Source organism: Tamandua tetradactyla, chromosome 25 (assembly GCF_023851605.1).
Source record: "Tamandua tetradactyla isolate mTamTet1 chromosome 25, mTamTet1.pri, whole genome shotgun sequence".
Lineage (NCBI taxonomy): Eukaryota > Metazoa > Chordata > Mammalia > Pilosa > Myrmecophagidae > Tamandua > Tamandua tetradactyla.
The window spans coordinates 6,430,478-6,444,779 of record NC_135351.1 but is presented as its reverse complement, the minus strand read 5'-3'; the positions used below and the strand labels follow the sequence as shown (position 1 = coordinate 6,444,779).

Below are 14,302 nucleotides of genomic sequence, written 5' to 3'. Positions count from 1 at the left end.
GTAGTCTATCAGGTTGGTAAAGACTTTTTTAATTGCCCATTGATAACAAAAGCACAAAGAAAAATTCAGTATGTTGATGGTAGGATAGTAAATTGGTGTATAATTCTTAGGTAAATTATGGTAACATGCATCAAAACCCATTAAAATATGTGTATCCTTTGGTTCAACAATTCCACTTCTAACAGTTTACCCTAAAGAAAAAAATAATCAGAGATCCATAAAGTTTTATCTATAATCACTTTTATCACAATGCTGTTTATAGTACCCAAACATTAGAAAATAATTTGTGACCAGTATACAGTACGTGAATTCTGATGCATGCACACAATGGAATACTACACAGTCATTAAAAAACATACTTTCAAAGATTACTTAATGACATAGAGAAATGTTCAACAAAAATGTAGTAAAATACTGTTTTAGTTTGCTAAGCTGCTGAAAGCAGATACCATGAAATCACTTAAGATTTTGAGGCTGAGAAAAATGTGCAAATCAAATCAATGCATCATTAGAGTGGTGCTTTCTTCCCGAAGAGTGGCTGCCAGTGATCCTTTACTCCTTTGCCACGTAGGGACAAAGGGACAAGGCACGTGGCAATGTCTACTGGTCTCTCCCTTCCTTTCCAGATTTCATTGCTTTTAGCTTCTTGCTTCCATGACTCATTCTCTTTCTCTCTCTCTCTCTCTCTCTCTCTCTCTCTCTCTCTCTCTCTCTCTCTCTCTCTCCACCCTCTTTATAAAGGACAGATTAAACCCACCCTGAACCACACCTTAACTGAAATAACCTCCGTGAAAACCATTCAGGAATGAATTAGCTTTAAGAACATGATTTCCTGAGGGAACATACAATTCCAAGCTACCACAAAAATATATATACACATAGAAAAGAATCCCAAGTATTAAGAGAGATTATCTTTGGATGCTGGAAATATGAAACATATATCTTTCTAATTTTTTAAATAATAAGTCTGCATTGTTTTGTAATCAGAAATAAATATAGTATTTTTTAAAATATTATTTTGGCAAATGAAAGGAAAACAGACTAAGCAACTCCCTTAAAAGACTTTGTTTTTTAAAGGCTTATTTGTCTCTGAACCAACATCATAAGCAACTTCCAGCGTTTTGGGGACAATGAGAGAATCTCTTGCCAATAACTCTGAATTGGTCAGAAAAACAATTCCTCATCACAAAAGTATTGTTCTTTGGGGAAACAAGAACAGGTGTGAGGGTATAGGGAAGTGCAACAATAAATTCAATTTGGGATACATATTTGATGTGATTATGGGGCATCCAAGGGAAGATGCCAATGGCAGCAGAAAATAAGGCCTGGAGCTCAGGAGAGAGGTTGGGGATAGAAATGTGGCTCTGGAAGTGTGCACATGAAGATAAAAGCAAAGAAAAGGGTACTGCAATGGTGGCTCAGCAGGCAGGATTCTCGCCTGCCATGCCAGAGACCTGTTCAATTCCTGGTGCTTATCCATGCCAAAAAAAAAAAAAGGCAAAGGAAGTTTGCTTTCTAATGCAAAGCAAACAAAGACTAAACAAATGGCAAGACATGCCATGTTCATAGATTGGAGGATCTAATATTGTTAAGGTGTCAATATTACTCTAAAACCATTTATAATTTCAATGCAATTGCTACCAGAATCCCAACAAATATTTTGCAGAAATGGAAAATATGATCCTCAAATTCAAATGGAACTGCAAGGTGCCACAAATAGCCAAAACAATTTTGAAAAAGAAGAACAAAGTTGGAATACTCACACTTCTTAATTTCAAAATGTACTAAAAACTATCGTAATTTAGTCTGGAGTGTCAATTATTATTTCTGGATTTTGAGAAGTTATTTTGTTTATACCCTGGTATTTAGAGATAAGAATGAAGCTGATCAGGTCGGGATTAAGGTAATTCAGAATAGAGGGGTAAGGAAGACATTGTCTGTCTTTTAGAACCTTGCCTACTCTTTGAGACCAAAAGAAGAAAGGTTTATTTTGTCTGAAAACTAAATTTTCTGTAGCACATAATCTAACTTAACCTGTCTGGATAGCTCATTTGAACAACTGAAACACAAAGAGCCCAGAATAAGAATGGGGATCTTTAATCCTGTATAGCTTAATGTAATGCCTGGATGCATTCTCGAATATATTAAGCAGATAATAAAAAAGTATTGGCAAAGTCCCTTGAAGGAAAGGAGGTAAAATATGGAACTACCAAACTTTACCATCAGGGAATTCCCTAATACTGTGTCAAACATTAGGGACACCCAAACCGATAGATCAAGCCCTTGATCTTGAAGTTTACCATTGTGAAGCTCATGTAGGTAGTAGAAAAGCTTAGCCTACCTATAGGTATGCCTAAGAGATATTTCTGGAAGGCCTCATTTGTTGCTCAAATGTGGCTTTACTTTCAAAGCCCAACTCTGCAAGTAAAATCATTACCCTTCCCCCACGTGAGACATGACATCCATGGGTGAAAGTCTCCCTGGTGGCATGGGAGATGACTCCCAGGGATGAGTCCAGACCTGGCACCATGGGATCAACAATGCCATCCTGACCAAAAAGGGGGAAATAAGTGTAACTATTAAAGTATCAGTGGCTGAGAGAATTCAAATAGAGTTGAGAGGCTACTCTGGAGGTCACTTTTATACAAGCTTCAGGTAGAGTTTGCTGCCTATCATAACTTGCCAACCCCCAACCAAAACCATTCCAGACAATCCTAAAAAACACCTAGGGCATTATAAAAGATTCTACAGTGGTTCCATGCACTAGGGTAACTTTCCAGAAACCTACAACCTCCAGATGGGTCCCTGGACCAGATAAGTCCTGAAACCTAGAGGGCCCAGCCTTTCCAGAACATTAGTTAGTTCCATCTCCCTACCCCATATTATTGACAGCCCCTTCCAACATGAAAAAATTTGAGTGGCCATAGCCCAAATACACCTAAACAGTGGGATAGAAAGATCTAAGGTGATGATGAAGTTACATAGAGAAGATAGGGTTTAACAAATGAATACAATTGCTGAATCATTAAATTCATATGATTTTTAATCTCCACTGTATTAAAACAGCTAGAAATAAAAACTAAAATTATGGAGTTGTAACCCATACAAAACTCTGAAATCTGTTCTACAACTAATTGTGCTGTGCTCTGAAATTAATTGCTTTTTTTATATATATGTTATTTATCACAAAAAAAGAAAGAAAAAGTCAATTGTGGTGATAGAAAATTATTTATTTCTTCTAGCTTCCTATATTCTGGAGCAGCTAGAAGGAAAAATCTGACAGGATCATATGGTAGCCCATGATAAACTCTGGGATCTGTCCTGTAACTACTTGTTGTAGAGTGCTTTGAAAACTATTGTTTTTTTTCTTTTTTTGCTTTGTATATATATTATATTATACCATTTTAAAAGTTAAAAAAAAAACTATTGTAGTCAAACAGTATAGTACTGGCATAAGGACAGATAAAAAAAACTGAATAGAATTAAATGTCTAGAAATAGACCCACAACATCTATGGCCAATTTATTTTTGACAAGGGTGCCAAGTATATGCAATGAGGAAAGAATAGATTTGACAACAAATGGTATTGGGAAAACTGGATATATACATGCAATAGAATCAAATTGGATCCTTAACTCACATCATATACAAAAAATTAACTCAAAATGGATCATGGACCTAACCATACAACTCTTAGAAGATAACAGAGACAAATCTTCATTACATGGGATTCAGCAATGGATTCTTGTATCAAAAAACATGGGCACTTTGCCCTGCGGGGGACATGACATCCAAGAGTGAAAGTCTCTCTGATGACATGGGAGATGACTCCCAGGGATGAGTCCAGACCTGGCACCATGAGATTAAAGATTACGTTCTGACCAAAAGTAGGGAAAGAAGTGTAATTAATAAAGTATCAGTGGCAGAGAGAGTTCAAATAGAGTCAAGAGGGTACTCTGGAGGTTGCTCGTATGCAAGCTTCAGGTAGACCTTGCTACCTATCATAACCTGCCAACCCCAACCAGGACAATTCCAGCCAATCCTAAAGAACACCTAGGACAATATATAAGATTCCACAAGGGCTCCAGGCACTAGAGTAACTTGCCAGAAACCTACAACCTCCAGATGGGCCCCTGGTCCATATAAATCCTGAAACCTACCCGACCTCTCCAGAACATCAGATAGTTCCACCTCCCTACCCCATATTAGTGACAGACCCTTCCAATATCAAAAATTTAGAACTGCCGTAGCCCAAACAACCCCAATGAGAGGTATGGAAAGATCAAAGGTGATGGTAGAATTATACATAGACGATAGGACTTAACAAATGAATATGAATGCTGAATCATTAAGTTGATCTCTCTTTTAGTCTCCAGTATTTTAGAGCAGCTAGAAGTAAAAATCTAAAATTGTGAAATGTAACCCATGTCGAGGTTTGAAATAATTCTACAACTAATTGTGGTCCTGTGCTCTGAAATTTATAGGTTTTTTGTATATATGCTATTGTTCACAAAAAAAAGAAGGAAAAAAGTCAATTGTGATGATAAAAAGGTATTTAAACCCTCTAGCCTCCTATATTCTGGAGCAGCTAGAAGGAAAAATATGAGAGGATCGTATGGTAGCCCATGACAAACTCTGGGATCTGTCCTATAACTACTTGTTGAAGAGTGCTTTGAAAACTACTGCTTTTTTATTTCTTTGCTTTGCATATATGTTATACTATATAATAAAAAAGTTAAAAAAAAATAAAAGCATGAGCAACAAAATAAATCATATGTAAGTTCAACTTCATCAAAATTAAAAACTTCCAGGGGGTCAAAATGGCGGGCCGCCCTGCTGTTGCAGCATCAGGCTGATGGCTGGATGGTATTCAAAAATGGTATTACAATGCTGCAGGGTTCAATAAACTGGGGTTAATGCGAGATGATACGATAACTGAGACTGAAGATGTGAAAGAAGCCATAAGAAGGCTTCCTGAGAACCTTTATAATGACAGGGTGTTTCGCATTAAAAGAGCACTGGACCTGAGCATGAGACAGCAAATCTTGCCTAAAGAGCAGTGAACAAAATATGAGGAGGACAAATTCTATCTTGAACCATATCTGAAAGAAGTTATTCGGGAAAGAAAAGAGAGAGAAGAATGGGCAAAGAAATAATCATGTAATTGTAATGATGCAGCTGTCCCCAAAGTACTTTTTTGAAGGTGGTAAAACCTAAAATGTACAATTTAAGGACTATTTAGGCTAAAATGTATTCCTTTAAACAAAATAATTTGTAATAATTAAAAAAAAAACTTCCATGTATCAAAGGACATGATTCAGTAAGTGAAAGGGCAACCTACAGAATGTAAATAGTTGCTAACCATATATTGGATAAAAGCTTAATATCCAGAATATAACAAACTTCTATAATACGATAACTAAAAGACAAGCTAATTTTTAAATGGACGAAAGACTCAAACAGATGTTTTTCCAAAGCCGGTATACAAATGGTCATTAAACCTATGAAAAGATCATCATCATGATTATCCACTAGTGAAATGCAAAGCAAAATTTTGAGGCACCACTTCACACCTACAGGAATGCCTATTCTTTTTAAAAATGGAAAATACAAGATGACGTGGAGAAATTGGACCCTCAGTGCATTGTTGGTGGGAAAGAAAAATGGTCCGCCCCTAAGGAAAGCATTGTAGTGGGTTCTCAAAAAGTTGAATATAGAAATATATGACCTGGCAATCCCACTCCTAGGTGTATACTCAAAGAAAGTGAAAACAGGGACCCAAATAGACACTTCTGCATCATTGTACATAGCAAAATTATTCACAATACCCAAAAGGTGGAAACCACCCATCTATATATGAGTAGATAAACAAAATGTGGTACATAAATACAATGGAATATTATTCAGCCATAAAAGGAATGAAGTTCTGAGACATGCTATAACATAGATGAAACTTGAAAACATTAGGCTAAATGATATGATATAAACAAGACACAAAAGTTAAAGTCGACATTTTGATTTTGGACTTCTAACATTCAAAACCAAGGGGAAATAAACGCTTATTGTTCAAGCCAAACCATTATGTGGTATTTGTCATAGCAAACTAAGATGCTGTTGTGTTCTCAAAGTTCAGGAAAATTGATTTCACATAAAAATGATCAATAAAAAAATGATTGACTCACCACCCTCCCCTGTCTACATGGGACATGACTCCCAGGGGTGTGGACCTTCCTGGCAACATGGGACAGAAATCCTAGAATGAGCTGAGACTCAGCATCAAGGGATTGAGAAAAGCCCTAGAATGAGCTGAGACCCAGCATCGAGGGATTGAGAAAACCTTCTCGACCAAAAGGGGGAAGAGTGAAATCAGACAAAGTGTCAATGGCTGAGAGATTCCAAGCAGAGTCGAGAGGTTATCCTGGAGGTTATCCTTACACATTAAGCAGATATCACCTTGTTATTCAAGATGTAGTGGAGAGGCTGGAGGGAACTGCCTGAGAATGTAGAGCTGTGTTCCAGTAGCCATGTTTCTTGATGATGATTGTATAATGACATACCTTTCACAATGTGACCGTGTCATTGTGAAAACCTTGTGTCTGATACTCCTTTTATCTACCTTGTCAACAGATGAGTAGAAGATATGGAATAAAAATAAATAATAGGGGGAACAAATGTTAAAATAAATTTACTATGAAATGCTAATGAAAGCGAGGGGTAAGGGGTATGGTATGCATAATATTTCTTTGGTTTTTTTCTGTTTTTGTTTTATTTCTTTTTCTGTTATCTTTTTATTTCTTTTTCTGAATTGATGTAAATGTTCTAAGAAATGTGAATATGCAACTAAATGATGATATTGTGAATTACTGATTATATATGCTGATGTTTTAGTTCATTTGTTAAATTTTTTTAATTAATAAATACATTTTTAAAAAATGATTGAGGTCAATCCCATCCAAAGTTATATAAGAAAAAAAGATAAAGAAGCAGAATAACATCCTTCAGAAAAAGTTCCAGAGAGACAGATCCCCATAACAGAACATTTTACCCCGGTATTTCAAAAAGTAGTTCAAGAAAATGATGAAATATATGAAAATAAAATATACATATGAAATAGAAGATCTCAGAAATAAGGTGATAAAACTCAGTAAAGAAATGGAAATATAGAAAAACATCATTTCAGAAATGAAGACTAAATTATAAGGAACACAAAAGACCAAATAAACATAACAGAGGATGCTTTAAGAGAAATAAAAGGTTAAAAAGGGAGATTTTTTTTAATTGAAGAAAAAGATAAAAATGGATTAGGCAAGGAGTGCTAAATACAGAAACGGGTAAAAAAAAATGTAGTAAATGAATAATAGGAATCCCTGATAAAGAAAATCAAAGCAAGAAAACAGAAGAAATATTAAAAATTACAGTTCAAGAAAACTTTCCTAAAATAAAAAGAGATTTGTAATTGAATATGATAAGGCACCACGCACGCCTGGGAATATTGTCTTAGAATGATCGACATCAAGATATATCCCAGTAAAAGTATTTTCACTTAAAAATTATTTCACTTTTAAAGAAAGTGAAAAAAATCTTCAGGAATCAGGTTAAAAGGCAAAGTTGCATATAAAGGAAGTAAAATTTGATGATATCAGACTTTCTGATAGCAATAGTTTTCCCAGAAGAAAATGGACTAACATATTTAAGATACCCAAAGGAAGAAAATGTAAGAACCTGATATCCAGGCAAACTTATTTTCAAGTATAAAGGCAACAAACAAATTACCATTGATTTGCAAGAACTTATTTTCATGTGTCCTTCTTTAGAATGAACTAAAGAAAGAGCTTTGCCAACCAAATGCCTAGAGAGTCATCAACTTAAATACTGGTAATAAGCATTCAATGTATATTTACATACACAATGAAGAGCAAATGAAAGATAGAAGAGAGATTAAGTAAAAAAAAAAGCTATATGCTCTGACAAAATATATTGTAGTACAGTTGTAAAAAAAATTGCAGAAAGAATGAGGAGAGCATATGCAAAAAATGTTTTAATTTTAATTGTCTTCATTAATGCTATTGGTAGAAGTGTTGGGATTGTTATTCTGAAAATGTTTGAGGGGATGCAAATAAATAACTTTGTGATATTCTAATACTGTCATCTATCTGACCTTGATTCCAGGATTTTTAATTTGAGAACAAGAAGATACAAATTTAAGACAGAAGAGGTTAATCATCTTGTTGTCCTGAATTTGAATTGGAAATATCAGTATGAACTAATGAAGTATTTATCTTTAAATATCCTACTTCTGCCCATTGAAAGTGCTGAGAAATGATGGACTATCCTGTAGCAATGAGCATCACTAGTCTCTAGATGCAATGGCTGATTTTAGGTCCAGAGCAAAAATGTACAAGATGAGCCTGGAAAATATTATCACATAGCAAGAAAGCTCTCAAAGTCTGCTAGGGATGGTCAAAAAGACTCCAAATACAATCCCTCATCAGTTGCCTTTGAGGGATGCTAAAGAACTGACTGTACTTGGAAAACCAGTAAATAAGAAGAAATTAGCAAGCCAGTAACCTATCTTTCCTCTACAAATACTATCACTGGATAGCCAAATAGTAGATAAAGGAAAATGTCTCTGTTTTAGTTTACTAAAGCTGCCAGAATGGAATGGCTTTTTAAAAAGCAAATTTATTAAGTTGCAAGTTTATAGTTCTACAGCCAAGAAAATGTCCAAATTAAGGCATCCAGAGATGATACCTTGACTCAAGAAAGGGCCAATGACATTTGGGGTTCCTCTGTCAGCTGGGAAAGTATATGGTGATGTCTTTAGCTTTCTCTCCTGGCTTCTCGTTTCAAATGGCTTCCCCATGGCATTTTCTTTTTTGCATCTCCAAACGTCTCTCAGTGTGGACTCTGAAGCTTTTTCCAAAATGGTTCCCTCTTAAAGGGCTCCACTAAGCCCTTTAATGGGTGGAGACATATCTCCATGGAAACCATCTAATCAAAAGTTATCACCCACAATGGGTGGGTCACATCTCCATGGAAACAATAAAAACAATCCCACCAAGCAATATTGAATGAGGATTAAAGACCATGGCTTTTCTGGGGGTACACAACAGTTTCAAACCAGCACACTCTTTATGAAGGCATTTCAGCTAACAAATAAACAGTGAAGACTATTGCCATTTTGCAATATCTAATGAGGAATCTAAGCATTAATTGTTAGTGGCTGTTACCACCATAAGAAGAGAAACAACTAAACATTATACACGTCTTGATGAAAGGCACCCCACCAACAATTATGAGGTCCTCCCCCCCAAAAAGGCTAGGGGGCAAGTAAAAATTAAGCTAGACTTAAGAGACATATTTAAAAACAAAGAGTGAGTGTTTTGGAAAATAAGCAAATTGGCAAGCCTAAATTAGACTGTTTAGAGACAGCACTTCGGTGATAAAATGGTAAAGAAATTGTAGTGGGGTGCACCAACAGAAAGACCACACAATATCAAATTGCAAGTCAATTGGGAGTCTTTTTTAGCCAGTCCAATGACTGCCTCAGAAATCCCAAGAAGGAGGATTCAGAGATCAGCCCCGTGAGGCTTGCAGGGTGGGCTTATAAAGGCTGAAACCGCAAGCTTATTCACAGAAGCAGAGAAGTGGCGTTTGTTTCACAGACCCACATCCTGGTTTTCCTCCCGCTCTTATAACCTGCCATGGACTAGGGATAGACTATAACCTGGTGATGGTTTTTCCCCATAACCCCCACCAGGGATATCAGGAAGGACCCAGAGGGGGTTCTGGAAAGTCTCATCTTTAGTGGATTCTTGGTTTGCTGGATGATCCATTTTCCAGGGAAATGGTCTGGGGCAGCCTTCTTGACCTGGGTGTGATGAATCCAGTGTCATTTTCCCACAACTTTTACTGCTGTCGGGGTTGTGAGGATCACCGGCAGGGGTCCCGTCCGCCGGGCCTCCAAGGTGGCTGGCTGAAGCTGTTAATTCAGACCAGGTCTCTGGGCTGCACCTGAAATAGATCTTTGTTAGCGGCAGGATTTGTTGGTCCTGGATAGACTGCCTTCACCAGTTCCCGGGTGTGCTGGGTGGCAGATTGCAGGGCCTGTAATGATTTTAGAAGAGAATGGTTCTTTAATTCAGCTATTTTTTCTTTCCCCAATTAGGAATTAGTGGGGGTGGTGGCCCAAACATGATTTCATATGGGGTAATTCCCTTAACATAGGGAGTGCATCTAGTCCTTTGGAGGGTAAATGGAAGGAGACTTACCCAGTTTTCGCCAGTCTCGAGATCTAGTTTTCTTAAAGCTTCTTATATCGTTTTATTCATTCTCTCAACTTGCCCTGAACTCTGTGGCCTATAAATATAATGTAATTTCCATTTGATATTTAATATTTTTGCTGATAATTGGGTAATTTGGGCGATGAACGCCGGCCCATTGTCGGACCCCATTGCAGTCGGGAGGCCAAATCGGGGGACAATTTCGGACATTAGCTTTTTTATTACTATCTGTGCTATTTTAGTTTTGGTAGGAAATGCCTCTATCCATCCGGAGAATGTGTTAATGAAAACCAGCAAGTATTTGCATTCATATGGGCCAGATATTATTTCCGTGAAGTCCGTTTCCCACTGCCCTCCTGGGGCTTGTCCTCTTTGCCTGGTTGCTTGGGGTATCTCCTGTCCCCGGCTGGGATTTACCTGGGCGCAGATGTGGCATCACGATGACACCTGCGGGCGTGGCACTATAAATGGGGAACATAGTAGTCCCTCTGCAAGAGTTCAGTTAGTTTCATGCTGCCCAGATGTGTACTTTGGTGAACCTGGGCAATCAAATTGTGCCCCAAATACTGTGGCACTAGGATCCTCCCATCCGGGAGAATTTCCCAACCATCCGGATTTGTTTTAGTGCCCAGAGTTTCTCCCAGTTTAGTTTCTTCCCCAGTATATTTCGGAGGGCTTGGCAGCACTCGCCTCGGTAAAACCAGAAGTATCTGCAGCATCCCCACTGGTTTTTGGGCAACTTCCTTTGCTGTTCTATCAGCCAGGGCATTTTCTTTGGCAATTTGGGTTTCAGCAGTCTGATGTCCTTTGCAATGTACAACGGCTGCCTTTTTTGGTAACCAGATAGCCTTTAGTAAGGCCAGTGTGTCTGGCATATTTTTTATTTCCTTTCCACCCGATGTTATAAGTCCCCGCTCCTGATATAGTGCCCATGGATACGTGCAGTTGCGAAGGCGTATCTCCTGTCCAGGTAGATGCTGACAATCTTCCCCTTTCCCCACCTTAGAGCCTGGGTCAGGGCTATTAGTTTGGCCTTTTGGGCTGAAGTCCCATGTCCTAGAACCTGGGTCCAGATGACCCGGTCTGCAGTTACCACCGCTGCCCCCGCATATCTGATTCCCTCTGAGACAAAACTGCTCCCATTTGTACATATTTCTTCATCAGGAGTTGGTCAGGGGTTGTCGGTGAGGCCAGCCCTCAGGTTTGTAAGGGACGTCAGGACCTCGCAGCAAACGGACAGGTCATCATCCAGGAGTACGGGTTCCTGGGGGATCTAGTAGCAGGACTTGATATTGGGTTATCCGGGCATTTGAGAGCCATCTCTCGGGCGGGCTTTTTAGTAATGTTTCTACTGAATGTGGGGCCATTATTTGTAAGTCTTGCCCCAGGGTTAATTTGGATGCCTCTTTAAGCAAAATAGTGGTGGTGGCAATGGCCCGGAGGCAGTTTGGCCATACAGCTACTACACAGTCTAGCCTCTTAGACAGGTAGGCAACTGGCCTTTTCCATGGTCCTAATATTTGGGTTAGGACCCCTTTTGCTATTCTCTGGGCCTCAGTAACATGCAGTTGAAGGGGTTTTGACAGGTCAGACAAGGTTAAGGCAGGAGCGCTTACAAGTGCCTGTTTCAGTGTTTTAAAAGCCTTTTGCTCAGTTTCAGTCCAGGTTAGAGTTTCCTCTTTTCCCCCTGTACTAGTATACAAGGGCTTGGCTATTTCTGCAAATCTGGGAATCCAGAGTCGGCAATATCCAACTGCCCCCAGGAATTCCTGTATTTGCCTCTTTGTCTTTGGTTGGGGTATCCTTAAGATAGCTTCAACCGTACTTGAGGATAGTGTCCTCCTTCCTTCCTTTAGTTCGTATCCTAAGTATGTTGCCCAATTGGTGCAGAGTTGGGCTTTTTTTTTCAGCTGAGACCCGGTACTGGGCTATTTCTACCAGCTCGGACAGCATCTTTCCCTCAAATCCTTCCAATTTTTGTAATTTCTTCCTCATATCTGGGGCCGACTGGGTAACAAATGCTATATTTACAGCTTACCTGTTTTCAGGCGCCTCTGGATCTATGGGGGTGTACAAGCACTATGCCTCAGGAAGGTGTTCAAGGAAAGCGGCCGGGAATTCATTCAGGTTCTGTATGGTTTTGCTTACCCGAGATAAATTGGTCAGCTCCCTGGCCACCGCTTGTATCCCCCAGAGCAGAGTCTGGCGATACCGATTGAGAGCCTCCTTACCTCTATCAGTGTTGGGGTCGCACCCTGGATGGGTGGAAGGGATCACAGCCTCTAATCAGGTTGGCTCGGCAGTAGGCTGTCCGTCAGGTTCAAGAATTTCCTCACCTCTTGGCCAGGTCTCATTTCTCGGAGGTGAAAAGGGTCTGGAGGAGCTGTTGGCAGTTATCCCAGGTGGGCTGGTGGGTAAAAAAGACAGTCTCCAAGAGGGAGATGAGTCCTTGGGGTTTTTCGGAGAAGGGGAATTCTGGTTTTTCCAGTTATATAGATTACTGGAGGAAAAGGGGACATAGTCCATGAAAGGTGGGCAGTCGTCCTCCAGGGCAGGGCCAGCCTGTCTTAAGGGTAAATTGGGGTCCCGGAAGAATCCGGTGACTGTCCACTAGAGGAGGGGTGATAAGCAGAGCCACTGCTGGTATGAGGGGGCTGAATGTCACCTCCTGGCTATCAGAGGGGCTGATCGCTGCCTCTCAGCCGCTTCTCCCCCCTGGTCTCAGAGGGGGAGGAGGGGCTATTGGATATGGGGGAGGGTCCATTAAGAGCGGATCCTCTGGTGGTCACGTCAGTATTGGGATCCTATTAATCTTTTCTTTCTGAGTGTTTTTCAGTACGAGGGCCATTTTGGCTTTGGGGGGGGGTCTTCCTTTTGGGGACTCCAGGCAAGACCATAACTACTTGGGTTCTTCTGTTAAAATTTCAAGTTAAATTAGTATATAGGGGATGTAGTCAGAGTGACCGGGGTTACCAAGGACAATTCTCTGAACCTAATTCTCTGTAGTGCCTTCTGGAGGCCATCCAATTCCAAAGGTTGGCCACTCCCGTGAGCAAAAAAGCTCAAAGTGGAAACTATCTACAGAGGCTCCGTAATCCTTTGCCTTCCGCTGGAAGTCCTGGAAATTCTTAAGAAAACATTTAAGAGGGGTGCACGGAGAAGACTTAGACTGGCCCATAGTAGCAACAAGGAGAAAAGTGGTGAGGATTGGGAGACACAAAATACCATACAACGACACCAACAACGGGACAAATAGACCAAATCAGACGCCAATGATCCCGAGCAACGTCTTGCCACGGGACCTGACCACGGAAGTAATGCTGTGTCCAGCCTTTCAGGTGGTCCCCAAATGGATCCAAACAAATACTATACTCACCGGTGAGATTTCCAGAAACGAATGACTCCACCAATTTTTATATAGTTTTGGAGTCTGGGGAATCAGCCCGGTTCCTGGTCCTTACCTGGGACGGAGGAACGTCTCTCAGAAGCCTTCCCCTAGGTCGGACCCCAGTTGTGGGGGTGACTCCCCTGACCTGTGGCCACCAAATGTTCCATTAGGGACGATTTGCTGGGGCCTCCGAACGTAGTGGGGCGCACCAACAGAGAGACCACACAATATCAAATTGCAAGCCAATTAGGAGTCTTTATTAGCCGGCCAGCGACTGCTTCAGAAATCCCAAGAAGGAGGATTCAGAGAGCAGCCTCATGAGGCTTGCAGGGTGGGCTTATAAAGGCTGAAACCGCAAGCTTATTCACAGAAGCAGAGAAGTGGCGTTTGTTTCACAGCCCCACATCCTGGTTTTGCAGCTGTAAGCAAGCAAGCTTATCTACAGAAGCAAAGGGTGCTATTAGCTTTTGCAAAAACGGGTTTGTGTGATTCCCACATCCTGACCCCATTACCGGGTGTTCTTCATGGGTCTGGGGGGGACTTTCCACTCAGCTGGGGTCGAGCTCCTGATCCCTTACAAAATGATAGTGGTTACTTTTAGCAAGAGGATTGTTGTTGATTGGGGAAATGT

At 40.1% G+C, this 14,302-nt stretch overlaps 1 long non-coding RNA gene and 1 pseudogene across 3 annotated transcripts in view; one reads left to right on the top strand and one right to left on the bottom strand.

The window, feature by feature from the left end:
• Positions 1-13,994, bottom strand: part of LOC143669050 (uncharacterized) — a 71,286-nt gene extending 57,292 nt beyond the window's left edge. For all 3 annotated transcript variants that reach the window (XR_013168670.1, XR_013168668.1, XR_013168669.1), the window contains exon 1: positions 13,660-13,994. This is a non-coding gene — a long non-coding RNA (uncharacterized LOC143669050). The remainder of the gene's footprint in view (positions 1-13,659) is intronic.
• LOC143669049 (cytochrome b-c1 complex subunit 7 pseudogene) lies at positions 4,818-5,197 on the top strand (annotated as a pseudogene).
• Positions 13,995-14,302: the final 308 nt, after the last annotated feature.